General features: G+C 42.4%; 1 protein-coding gene across 1 annotated transcript in view; it reads right to left on the bottom strand.

Annotated features, from left to right (window-relative positions):
* The window catches only part of mgat4c (mgat4 family member C), a 136186-nt gene that overhangs the window by 33382 nt on the left and 89387 nt on the right, over positions 1 to 13417 (bottom strand). The gene's annotated exons all lie outside the window — the stretch shown is intronic.

Here is a 13417-nt window from a genome sequence, read left to right as displayed (position 1 = left end):
TGAGCGATGTAACTTCAATTGATGACACTGATCTGACCACAGTGCATAAGTCTGATGTTGCTCACAGTGGTCAAAAGGGGGCGCTCACGGGCTTAGTGTGTTTGCTCAGACACGTCAAAGATTAGAGGGAACATTGGACGTGAGTGATCATGTTGAATTGGTGCGACAAATGCAATTTATCTCAAATGTTATTTGAGTATAAATAAAGTTAAGCTATGGTATTGGAGTACTCCTACTCTGCGTCTGACACAGAATGGCAAAGGGGTAAAACTATAATGGACAGAGTGAAACGAGCTCTTATGATTAATGTAATCATAACACTTAGCGATATCCATCCAAACCCTTCCAAGGCTACTTTTATTTGCAAGGCTGGAGGGCAGACAGCTCCATTTGGGATAGAATCTATCCCCCATTGTGCTGAAGCTAATTGCGTTTCCGCTGATAAATGTGCCGAGTCAGGTTCTCCGCGAGTTCCGCGATTGGTCGCCGATTGTCCCGAGTCACATATGACGGACGAGCCGGCGGCCATCAATCATCGGGCAACGTCATTTTGCTATGTAATTCCGGTGATTAATTGCGCCCCGATAGTAGCTGACGGATTGATTGAGATGGAAAAACGGCTCGGGTCCGTTTGTGATGTCGCGGTTGCTGTGGAAACCGGCTCCCGAGCAAAAATGAGAGCCGTTAAATATCGGCATGCCACATTCATCTTGGGTTGAAAAATGCTCAAAATCAATAGGTTCTTGTTCTGGCATTAATACAGATAATACATTTATGTTATTGGGTCACATTCATCTTGGGTCAGTTTCTGTTCAAACTCAATAGAATTCTTCCCCGAGTGTCAACATCTTTTCTTTTTGTGCCACATCCATCTTGGGTAGATGAATGTTTAAGATCAATAGAATTATTGCATAAGCATTGACAAGAAGATTTTTTTTGTTCTGTCACATCCATCAACCCTAACGATTAAAATCTGAAGGATTCTGTTGCCACTTCCATCTTAGGTTGAAGGACATTCAAAATCAACTGGATTCTCGTGTGACGGTCTGAGCCCCCCCGTGCTGAAAAGTCTTCTTGTGATTAACGCGCATGCGTGTATATTTTGTAAAGTTACGGCCAGTCTGAAAGATCCCCGTCCAATGCTTCAACATGTGCCATTCGACAACTTGCCGCCGTGTGTTCATGTTCGCTATGGACGTCTCAGAAAGACAAAAACAGCATATGTACATATATGTGTATATCTTTTTTTTTTTTTTTTTTTTTTTAAATCAACTTTTGTTTTAAGGTTAGGGTTAGGATATGTAGAAGAAGGGGAACTACGAGACCGGGAGATTTCCCAGTAAGCATCCGCTACGTACCCAGAGTTTCCCTATTAGTAACGCATGCGCATTCATCACAAGGAGACTTTTCAGCACGGGGGAGCGCTCAGACCGTCACACCGACATTAATGCGAGAATATTTTATTTGTTTTGCTTCATTCATCTTGGGTTGGAGAATACTCAAAATCATTTGGATTCTTGGACTGACATCACAATTTTGTGCCACATCCTTTAGGGGTTGGAGAATGTTCAAAATCACTCAGATTCATGTTCTGGCATCAATATGAAAAACATTTGTTATGTCACATTTGTCTTGGGTCAGGTAATGCTCAAAATTAACATTATCCTTGAGTGGTCATCAACAGCTGCACGATGGATCAGCTGGTAAAGCGTTGGCCTCACAGTTCTGAGGACCGGGGGTTCAAATCCCAACTCCACCTGTATGGACTTTGCATGTTCTCCCCGTGCCTGCGTGGGTTTTCTCCGGGCACTCTGGTTTCCTCCAACATCCCAAAAACATACAACTTTAATTAGACACTCTAAATTGCCCCTAGGTGTGATTGTGAGTGCGACTGTTGTCTGTCTCGATGTGCCCTGTGATTGGCTCCAGCACTCCCCGTGACTCTTGTGAGGATAAGTGGCAAAGAAAATGGATGGATGGGTGGGTGGTCATCAACATAACATTTTGTTGTCATGCAACTTTCATGTGGACTTAGATTGTTTAAAAACAATTTTTTTTCTTGCCAGATCAATCTTAGGTTAAATGATCAAAATCAACAGGAACCTTGTGCCGAAATAAACACAAGAACTTTATTTTATTTGCGTTGGATTCAAAGCAATAGAATAAGAAAGCTACTACGGGAAACCCACTTTCACTGATCAACACAAAGTTGGGAGCCCGTGACAATTAGAGGTGTCATTTTAAAAAATATCTTAGCCCAAGTATGCAAGTATTTTTTTTTTTTTTTTTTAATTACGCCTTCTAAAATGGCTGCAGTCATTTCCCTCCTTTTATAGGGCAGAAGACATCCATTACGCGGGGGCTAGGGGCTCCTCTAGGACCTAACGTTTGTCGTGGTGTAGCCACTAAATAATTATTGGTTTAGCAAAAGGTTAATTGCCGGACGGAACGCGCGCTATTGTGATTTAATTGCACAGTTAAACTTCTGTCTTGTGAAGTAGGCGTCGGTAATTTGCTCATTTGCCTCCGCGCAAATGAAAATGAAAAACGCTTAGGATCCCCCCCATGAACGCTTCAGCTTTGCAAAGCGTTGCAAAGGCTCGCCGCCGATAACATCTCATCAGATTTTGGGTTGCTTAGTGTCGGCAGGCGTGTTTATCATGAGAAAACCCCCTAAAAAAAAACGGAGGAAATCTGGTTGATTGTTTATTTGTGCCATCCTATTAGCTGGCAACTGGTTCAGGGCGTACCACGCTTCTTGCCCGAAGATAGCTGCAATAGGCTTGAGCACGCCCGCGATCCTGGTGAGCATAAGAAGTACAGAAAATGGATGGATGGATGTTGTGAGGGAGGACATGAGGACACTGGGTGTCAGAGAGGAAGATGCACGAGACAGTCCTTAGATGGAAAAAGATGACACGCTGTGGCGACCCCTAATTGGGACAAGCTGAAAGGAAAAGAAGAAGAAAAGAAGTGAGGAAACCTCTGAAAATATTGGCTAAAGTCTCGCCACATTGCTTATGAAAGGCATGCCTTCCAAGTTGAATGTTCATGAGTGAAACTGCTTGAATATTAAATCCAGTTTAGTGATGAGAAAACTTGCGGTCTTCACAAGATTTTTGCTTCATCGACGATAAACGAGTAGGCTGAGGTGTCCTTTTGACCTTGGAGGCGGGGCAGAAGGTGCATGTAAACAACAGCGTAATTACCTTGCTCTTGATTGAACGGCGCTGCCAGCTGGATGTTTGATAAACCATAATGAGACGTCCACCATTCATTTCACGCGGCTTCACTCGGAAATGAGCCGATAGCGACGGCGCTAATAATTTATACAGCTTCCATTGGGCTGTTCTCATGACAGGACCCTGCCTGCAAAACTCCCTTGACAGCCTGTTTTTCATTTAGATATTTTTTGCAGTTCATGCTGAAATTCTTTTTTTTTTTTTATGCAAACGACCAAAAGCAGGATAGAAGCACCAAATTATGAAGCTCCCAAACAGTTAATCTATCTAGAAAAATGGCCACCTATTGAGATCAATGGGCCCCTTTTACTCGGTCGTTTACTTAATGTACAGGTATTTACTTCCCACCGATGCATTTGCTTAAGAGGAGACGTGCAGAATGACCCCCCCCCCCCCCCCCCCCCTAATGAGCGACTGAGCCAAAAGCAAGTGAACTACTGGACAATTGCAGTCATTCACATTCGCAAATCTGCACAGTTGAGCACGAAAAATCACGCGTATAAAACTTGTTACGAGTAGAAAAAAAAAAATACATATTGAAAGACGTCGCTTATTTTGTGTAGTCTTGACATTAATTTACGTGTTTTTATTTCATAAACGTTAACTAAACAAGCCTGCTCTAAAACAATCAGTATTCACCTGGAAACAGGAAATGCAAGTTAACCGTACTGATCATGTCCGGAAGTGATGCCAAAAGCGCATGTTCAGAGCTGCTTCACGTGCTGCGAGCGCATTTACGTCGAAAGTCATCTACATCATGATCCACGTCAAAGGAAATTCAGTTACACCAGGGGTGCTCAACGCGTCGATCGCGAGGCAGTTTTGGTTGATCGTGTGACGGCGTGTCCAAAAAAACAAGACGTTAGACTATCATCTACCTCGTCGCTTGATTCAGGTGTGGCCAATACGTCGAGCGCACGCACATAAAGGCGCGTTCTAGCAAGCCACACGTGCAGCTAACTATAATACGTATGAGATTGTGATTTACTTTGACTTGATCTAAATATTCCCCATGGCACGTGTTATCTTGAAGTTGAAAACTTTTCCCCTCTACCTGCGTTAGGAAGATATACACCATCTACTAGATTGCGCCATAAATTAGGCTAGATTATGACAATACATCACGATTGGCGACAGGAATGTTTGTTACAATGTATCGCTAGCTTGTTGCCGCTAATGCCGATTATGTTGAACTCATGTTTCATCATTTTCAAAACATTGCAAGTATAGTGCGTTCGTATTTATTCCTTGACAGGCCAGTGGATTTCACTTTTCTTCAGATAAAGTTTGTCAGAGCTCGAATTTTTATTGATGAAAAATTTGAAATACCATTTTATATCATGTTCTACTAATATCAGTTGAAATTGGAAATGATCATTTCTGAGTTAGAAATTTTTGTTTTCTATTTTAGCTATGTTTTTGTGTATTTTATTCTTAATTTAGAGTTATGTTCTATTAATCCAGTAAGTTATTTAAAGGTCTTGCGATTCCATCTGTAATCACACCCGCAACTTTATCTGCGAGCAAGACTGACCACACCCGTACATTTTTCAAATATGAGTGACAGCAATTGTACAGTTGGGGACTTACACCAGCACACCAGGCGATTGACCCTCGCACACGTACACTAGCCAACTCTCGGAGATGGAAAAATTGTGTTATTGGGAAGCAACGTTGGAGGCGTCACATATGCTAGGTTATAATTTTTTCTTTTTTTTTGGAACCACAAAAAAACATAGCGTGATGGTCAAGGGAGAAGTTCCCCTGTAGCTGTATCATAATAATACAAAGAGAGGGAATTGGGAAAGACTAAAAGTCAGACGGTGGAAGGCAAAAGTTCTTACAAAAGGTGGGCGATATAGCCTCAAAAGGATACTGTGATATTTAAAGGAAATTTGTGATGATGATGTTTATGATGTGTGGAAAAAATGGACTGAACAATGTACAGCATGTGTGATGCAAAACTGAAGCATGTGATTGCACAATATTTAAACTACCCTTCTGCGCAAACAAGCACACAGGATGAGTTTTGAATTTGTCCTCACTTATTTTTTATTTGGACGGCTTGACGTGAGGCATTTTTCATGAGTAAGCAGGTGAATAAATATAGTTAAAATAATTGTAAAAAAAGCCAAATCCAAATGATGGCGTCGATATGTGGCAGGCGACCAGTTCAGGGCGTAGTCCGCCTTTCGCCCAAAGATAGCTGTGTTAGGCTCCAGAACTCACGCGACCCTTGTGAGGATAAGCGGCTCGGAAAATGGATGGATGGAAAATGGCAGCCTTCCTGCGTTGTAGGATCTTGAGGCTTTTTTTGGTCTATTTGTGACGGACAGGTATAATAAATTGCATATTTTCAAGCAAAATTGGTTTTGCAGATGAATTCTTCAGAAATTGATGTAGTGCTACGAGAGCCGGGTCATCACTTTGTTATCTTTAGGGGCTGTTTCATTCTTCCAAGGTGTTTTATGTTGTTAAAGGTCCCAAACTCACTCAAATTTCGCAGGGACGTGCTTGATTCTGTGACAAGTGCAAGTTCCTCATCACTATGGATACCAAAGTAGTATCTACTGTGGGATTTAAACTCGAGTCCCTCTGTGCCGGAGCTGGCTGCCTTCCGACGTCCTCCTTTCATCCGAGAAGTTTCAGAACCCAGTGGGAGCGTCGCGGAGGTGCTCCCACTGTTGTCTTTCCGCCGCAAGTGTTGAGATTTTTACGGTTAAATCCATCCATCCACTTTCTTAGCCACTTATCCTCACAAGGATCGCGGGGAATGCTGGAGCCTGTCCCAGCTGTCGACGAGCAGGAGGCGGGGTACACCGTGAACTGGTTGCCGGCCAATCGCAGGGCACATCGAGACAAACAGTCGCACTCACAATCACACCTAGGGGCAATTTAGAGTGTCCAATTAATGTTGCATGTTTTTGGGATGTGGGAGGAAACCGGAGTGACCGGAGAAAACCCAACGCAGGCACGGGTAGAACATGCAAACTCCAGACAGGCAGGAATCCGTGGGTCCCCTTTGGTCCTTTTCACACAAACCAGCAACTTTTTATTGAATTCTTGTCTTGACGTTAGGATTCACATCTGAGAATCGGAATAAAACACACTTTTTCCTTCAGTGTGGGTTTATGGGGTTGATCGTTGACAGCAGGCTGCCTTTAGCGTAACTGCTAATTGTGTTACGTGCGTCTCGGCGTGTGATCACAGCTTGTTGCGCTGGTGGTGTCGTCAAAGATGAAAGCGGTTTGTCGCCGCGCCGCCGCGAACGGGCTCGAGGTTGTGAACTGGGATCAAAGCTAAGATAATCGACTGCAACGTTCCGTGCGAACACCAGCCCCCACCCCTTTGAGATGCAGAATTTTCATTAAGTGCAAACTTCCGTTTTTTGCCACAGGGTGGGGGTCGGCGTTGGCAATTGCACGGAAAATGGCTGCCAGCCACTTGACCTCCCGGCGCCTCGCGGGCGGCTTGGCATCGCCTCAGACTGCTCGAGCTGTTAATCTGATTCGGCAGACAACACAATCTGCAAACGGGAGCCCTCGGTGGAGACCAGACCTCTGCCAGGGCTGTACAAAATGCCACAAAGTACCATAAAAAAAAAAAAAAAAAAAAAAACCATCATGAGCTTGATGCACAGACTAAAGAAGCCCCGCTCCAGTCACTCCAGTGCTGTAGCTGGGGGTAAAGTGCATGACAAATCCAAGAGTCATGTGGCTATTATAAAAACATTTTTTTTTGTTGGTGCTAACATGCTGTAAATACAACGTTAGGTTGCATCAACTATTGTTCCACAGCTGTCCTGTAGGTGGTGGGGTTGTTGTGCATTAATTACAAAGTGGTTGACAACCACAAAGCTCCTGAAGACAACATGTTTGCTTGTTAGGCGGTAGTGTTACAAGGGGGTTATAATAAGGTTAATAAGGTATATAAGATCAGTTTTATGGTTAGGGCTAGGGTAGGGTATGGGGTTAGAATTTGTGGGTTTGGGTCAGTGTAGGCATTATTATTAGCGTTGAAGGTTAGCTTTAGGGTTATAAAGCTAGTGGGGTTGGAGGTAGGGTAAATGGTGAGGATTATGGTTGCAAGGTTTGGGTTACTGGGTTTGAAGTTAGGTGTTGGGGTTGGGTTTCAGATTAGGGTTAAGAATATGATGTATTGGGTTTGGGGAGACGTGCGTAGAGTAGGCAAAAATTTGTGCTCAAGGAAGAGTACTCTCACTTCAAGGAAATATGACTCAAGTACAAGTAAAAATTAATCCTTAAGAATACGTGAAAAAAAAAAATACCGACTAAGTGGTGAGTCATTTCTGGATCATCATTTTTTAATCAGAGCATGAATATCAAATAGACAAAAATATAAAAGAGGACCGTGCAAATTCAAATATTTTTGAACAATAACTGCAACAATACCAAATTATTTGCAAAATAACGTAAAATAAGGCAAACCTCGCTGCAATAAACTGAAATGAAATTGACTTTCTTCGTTTACACTCATGAAACAGCACAAACATACCCGTCACGGCATACAGTATGTCCAGGGCACTTCTTGTCTTCTGAATTGTATCTCTAGTGGGAAGCGCTAACGTAAACAAAGGAGCAAAGAAATGACAATAAGCTTCCGATGATGAATTCTCCCCATCCCGAGTGGAAATGGTAAATAGTCAGAGCAAATTACTGTGCATTTTTTTTTTCATTTTTAATGTTAGACGTTTGTTTCCCCAGTAGTTTAACAGTAGTTAGTTACTTGCATTTGCTTAGTTTGTAAGGTAGGGTAACCGGTTACAGGTTACAGAACGTTTGCACCAGATTTGAAAAGTCTCACCCATAAATTTTATGCTTTCCATTATGCGGTTTATCAAAAGCAACCTCCAAATGTATCAACATTGGTTTTCCCAGTTAATTCCAATGCTTTTCTGTCAGACCTAGAACCAGGTCTTTAGAGTCCAACAGCTTTAATGGGTTTCTTCTCAACTACCCTCCCTGATGTTTGGTTGTATGACAACCTGAGGCCTCGCCTGGTTGTAAACATTTTTCGACAACCCAGGAAACGCATCATGAATGTGGATCGTTTCTATGGTGTTAAAGTGGATCAACCACCTGTGAAACAGTCAAAAATGCGGGTGTCCTCCAGTGCCGGGCCTGTTTACAAGAATCCCGTTAGGCCTGGCGAGGCTTGGCATCTTAACACTACCCTGGAGCTCGTTTCGCATCCAATCTGCAACAGATCGTCTGTCTGTGAGAGTAATGAGAAGCTGCTTCTGCCACGGAGATTTCCTCAAAGACGGGCAGATTAGGGATTCACGGGAGCTGGTGCCAGATCGCAAACCCCTTCAACCTACCACCCTTTACTTCTCCTACAAATCAATTCTAATTTTGCCTTCTGCATCGATATCCCGCACAAGACTCCTGCCGTCTTTCTCGTTTCCCACTAGCTGCCTTAAACTCTGGGATTCGTTGAGCTCTCTTTTTTGCTGCGCAGTGAAGCGTGTGCGGATTGTTATATACTGTAGCTCACCTGCCACCTAAAAAAAACCTCGCCGATTTGTGCCTATAGCTGTGTTGTCTGTGGTCTTTCTGTCACACCGCAAGATGGTACCCAAACTCGTTGCTCCCTCTCGGGCCCCATGTTAGCAAAGGACTAGCTAGCGTTAGCCACAGCTGATAGGTAGCAATTTTGAAAGCTAACAGCGATTCCGGTAGTTTAAAAAGCAGGCATTACTCCGCCAGACAAAGCAGGATGTTAAACCTCTCAAGATTATGGAAAAAAAGATCCACATCCCTACTGGGGGAAGTTGACAGCTACTAGCTGCTTAACGTTAAGTAGAGTAAAAAGTAAGTTTCTTTTGGCTTGTCCAGTTAACGTAACATCTTAGATGAATGCTCATATTTGTTTAGCACAGTTTTTACGCCGGATGCCCTTCCTGATGGGGTGGGGGTGGAGGCCCCAGTGAGATACGAACTCACGACCCCTGGTTTACCAAACCTAACCACTGACCTATGGGGCCTCGCATAGATGACAAAGTAACATTTTGAATGACCGTCATGAAAGATGTACAACTTTGACACAAAGACTTGTGCGCGTATGGAGGAAAATTGTAGTGAATAAAACGCAGCCTTGCCTTCAAGTGTCATGTTTTTAGACAAAAATATATATTTTTAATAGACGTAAACTGTAGTGACTGATGTGCAACTTTGTCTTGAGGACTTGCAATGACGAGAAAATCCCTTTTGAATACTACTGTAGTTCCTGATACCACAAATCATGTATAGCCGACAAAATAAAATTTAAATGGCACAAAAAAAAACATTATTAAAGTTGTTTAGTTTCGTATTTTGGATTGAAGTATTTTTGGAGGAACAAACTATAAAAAATATATTCCAGTGAGATATGAACTCACAATAACTGGTTTACCAAACCAATGCTCTAACCACTGAACTAAAGGGGCTCAAGTAGAGTAAGTGCCCAATTAAAAAAAAAAAAAAAGTCACAACTTTCATTTATTTAAAATTGCATGTAAATTTCAATGTGGCAGGATATCATGCATTAAAAAATCTTTGCATCACACATTATTGAAACTTAATAAAACATTAAAAAGGCGTGATAGGCAAACCATGACTATTATTACTGCATAGACGACCCGAGTATTTTTGCTGTTTCCGCGCAAATAGCGAAAATCTGCAAGTAATCCCCAAGGCAACCAATCTCCTAAAACAGACGGGGTTGTAAAAAAAAAAAAAAAAAAAAAAGATTGTATAATGATATATTTACTGTGGTGTAAAACAACATAAATAATAATCAGCAAAGCGTCAATACTCGTGTATCTACCATGTAAACAATTACCCACGTTACATAAACGCTTGTTTTCAGTCGTTAAATTTCTTCAACACATACAAATCCCCTTCACATGAGACTCATCAATAGTATTAGCTACCATGCTAAGATACGGTAAATAACGCAAACACAGGCTAACATGACATTATAGATAGATAATCAATATGTGGACAAGCACGGTTCAGTAGAGGTATAAGCAGGTTCCAAAGGAAAATCACTGAACGATGAATCGTAAATATGTGGGAATTCGCTGTATATCGGTTATGGCTACGTTATTGTGATTAAAATATGATGATACATGTATGGATTTGGACGCGTTTCTACCCCAGATGATAACCGGGATCCGTTTTGACACTCGGTGTCACACGATCTGCGCGGCCACCGCAAAAGGGGAAGCGGCGGTGATTAGCGGCATTGTGCTGAAAATCCGCCGCACAAAAGCAACTGATCGGAAGCGGCGCGCGGCCGGGCTCAGAGGTGATGCATGTGCGCTCGGCATGTAATTATGAACCCGTGCCAGGCAATTTTCTACTTGCCGACTCCGAAACTGCGGCGGGGAAATGACATAAAAGCGTCAGAGGACAATTTTGTAATGACGGAGTAGAGCCACGCAGCTCCACGCGTATGGCGCGATGCGCCTTAATGTGCCATTTTACCCATCAAAACACACTGCTAATGCACACTGAGCGAGTGCACTGACTTTCAGAAGAAGATGGAAAGCTCATACGTCGGATGATGATGATGACTGCGTTTGTCGATGGAATTTTGGGACTCCGCGCCTCTCTGCGCAATTTATGCCGCGCTTTGCTTTCAATGTGCTTCTCCTAGCGTGACTTGTTATAGTTCGAAATAAACTGGAACGCATTAAACGTCTAATCCAGAGGACCTGGATATTATTTGTCTATCATACAAATGTAGCTAAAATTTCATTCAAAAAAATATTTTTAAAAATTCTCAACACAACAGAAAGAGTCAGAGTCAGTCTCAAGCGTTTGTCCAAAATGTCACTTAGATCCGGCAAGTTCCGTAACTCCGAGGAATGTGACATCACACCAAGACAACATTTAGCCAGAGAGTGAACAAGCTAGCAAAGATGGTGTGTTGCAACAGGTTATTCTCCGTCAAACGCCGACGGAGTCAGTTTACATGACTGGCCGAAAGATGAACAGATAGGCAGGTTATGGACCAGGTTTCTGAAGACAAGGCGGGCGCATTGGACTTACAAATCAAAGTGGACAGTAATGTGTTCCAAGCATTTCACGGAGGACTGCTTTGAAAACCTGGTATAGCGTTCACTTGGCTTCGGTAGCAGGTACGTGCGTAAGTGTTCACTTGTTTAGTATTGACAAGTATCTACCTCGTTTTAAATGTGAGTACAATAGCGATACAGATATATACGTCAGCTAATATCCGTATCCATGTGATGTTTAGGAGGTGACGAAATTTGGACACTGTATAAAGTTTGTGTACTGTTGGCGCTGAGGTCTTCCTGAAATTTCACTACGGCGGTGTGTGCTCTCAAGTTTTAGGTGCATTATTTCAAATACGGGCTAAATAATTTAAACGCAGAACGATACCGAAGGTTTGGATTTTTCGCTAGTACAACAACAACAAATGACTCACTGTTGTGTGCAAGCAGCATCAGACATTTAAACGTGTTTGAATGAGATAATTTCGTCAACAGGTTGTACGCAGATTTCTTGAGGCACCTCCCAGTCTGTGTTTTGGGTGCGAAGTTCGACGTCAACCTCGTCAGGTCTCGCCGAATCCCGTCATTTGTTGCATTCGTCAACTCAGGTTGGAACATATATGGTTGAATTACACCTGCGTGGGATGTTTTTCGAACATGGGAAGAATAAGAAAATTCCTCCTCTTCAGTTCTGATCTCTTCCACAGAGCATTCCATAAAAACTTCATCACTGCTGACTATCTCCTCTATATCCCACTCTATGATTGTCTGTATAGGAAGCCATTTTCTTTACTGGGGTTGTCTTGGCGTGATGTCACACGGAAGCAACTTCAACAGAGCCTCGGTTTTAAACAGACATCGGAGGCATTCGGATTACAAAGAAAATGTGCACTTTGGAGCAGCTGGTAAAGCGTAGGCTTCACAGTTCTGAGAAGCCGGGTTCGATCCTGACCCCACCTGTGTGGAATTTGCATGTTCTCTCTGTGCCTGCATGGGTTTTCTCTGGGCACTCCAGTTTCCTCCCACGTCCCAAAAACATGCAACATTAATTGGACACTCTAAATTGGCCCGAGGTGTGATTGTGAGTGCGGCTGTTTGTCCCTAACCCTAACCCGCAACCCTCATGACGATAAGCGGAAAAGAAAATGGATGGATGGATGGACGTGCACTTTGGCGCTAATTTATTTCTTAGCTGTTGTGTTGAGAATTTTAAAAAGATTTTTTTATGAAAAATTAGCTACGTTTGTGTGATACATAAATAAAATATAGGTCCTCTAGATAAGACTTTTAAATGATAATAAAAGTTAAATATAATTAACAATAATTCAAATGAAATTGTTTCTTTTTAGGAAAGTGAAGTGCAACTTCTGTACAAGTGCGTATGGCTTAGTTTCTGCTGTTTTAGTGAATAATTGGATGCTAATTCTTTTTATTAAGCTGGTCTGGTAAAGCTGGTCTGCTATTTAAGAATTGAAAAAAACATTACCAGTAAATTATAATTGTGAAATACAGTAAAAGTCATTAGTAACATTTAATGCTTTCTTTTTCGGAAGTGCAACATCTATAGTTGGAAGCCACTCCTTGTTATTCACACAATCTGAGTATGGTCTGTTGGGTTTAAAAAAAAAAATTCTCTCAGTATATGATAAAAAAAATGAGATTCAATTCCATTTAAAAAATTCTTAAATATTGTTGATTTTTTTATTTTAATTGAGACAGACAATAGTCGCGCTCACAACCCTGCTGCAAAAACCTAAAAAGAGTAAGTTATTGACTCCTCCCCCAAGATGGCCCCAAAAATACTTTTTATATGAAGCTCCTCATGTGACATTAACATAGTTCCTTGGCACTAAGGCGCCACAAGGTGGGAGCAAAGCAGTATAGTTTAAGCACGAGACCACAGGAGTTCACTGTAAAGTAAAATGAAGCTACCAAGCCACACACTCTGTCCCGACATGGATTTCAAGCACACACACACACACACACACACACAAAGAGGTGCCGTCCCACCTCAGTAGGACGCGGTGGTCCGTCGCCGCTTAGCTCGTGACACCCCGCCTCCCCCCTTCCTCCTCTCCCCCGAAACAGTCACGCCAGCTTGCGCCCGCAGTCCAGTGTCCTTTGATGTCATCTGAGTCACTAGAGCAATTTT

Source organism: Syngnathoides biaculeatus, chromosome 6, assembly GCF_019802595.1.
Source record: "Syngnathoides biaculeatus isolate LvHL_M chromosome 6, ASM1980259v1, whole genome shotgun sequence".
Taxonomy (NCBI): domain Eukaryota; kingdom Metazoa; phylum Chordata; class Actinopteri; order Syngnathiformes; family Syngnathidae; genus Syngnathoides; species Syngnathoides biaculeatus.
Note: the sequence above shows the minus strand (reverse complement) of the source record. Positions and strands in the feature narration are given on the sequence as shown.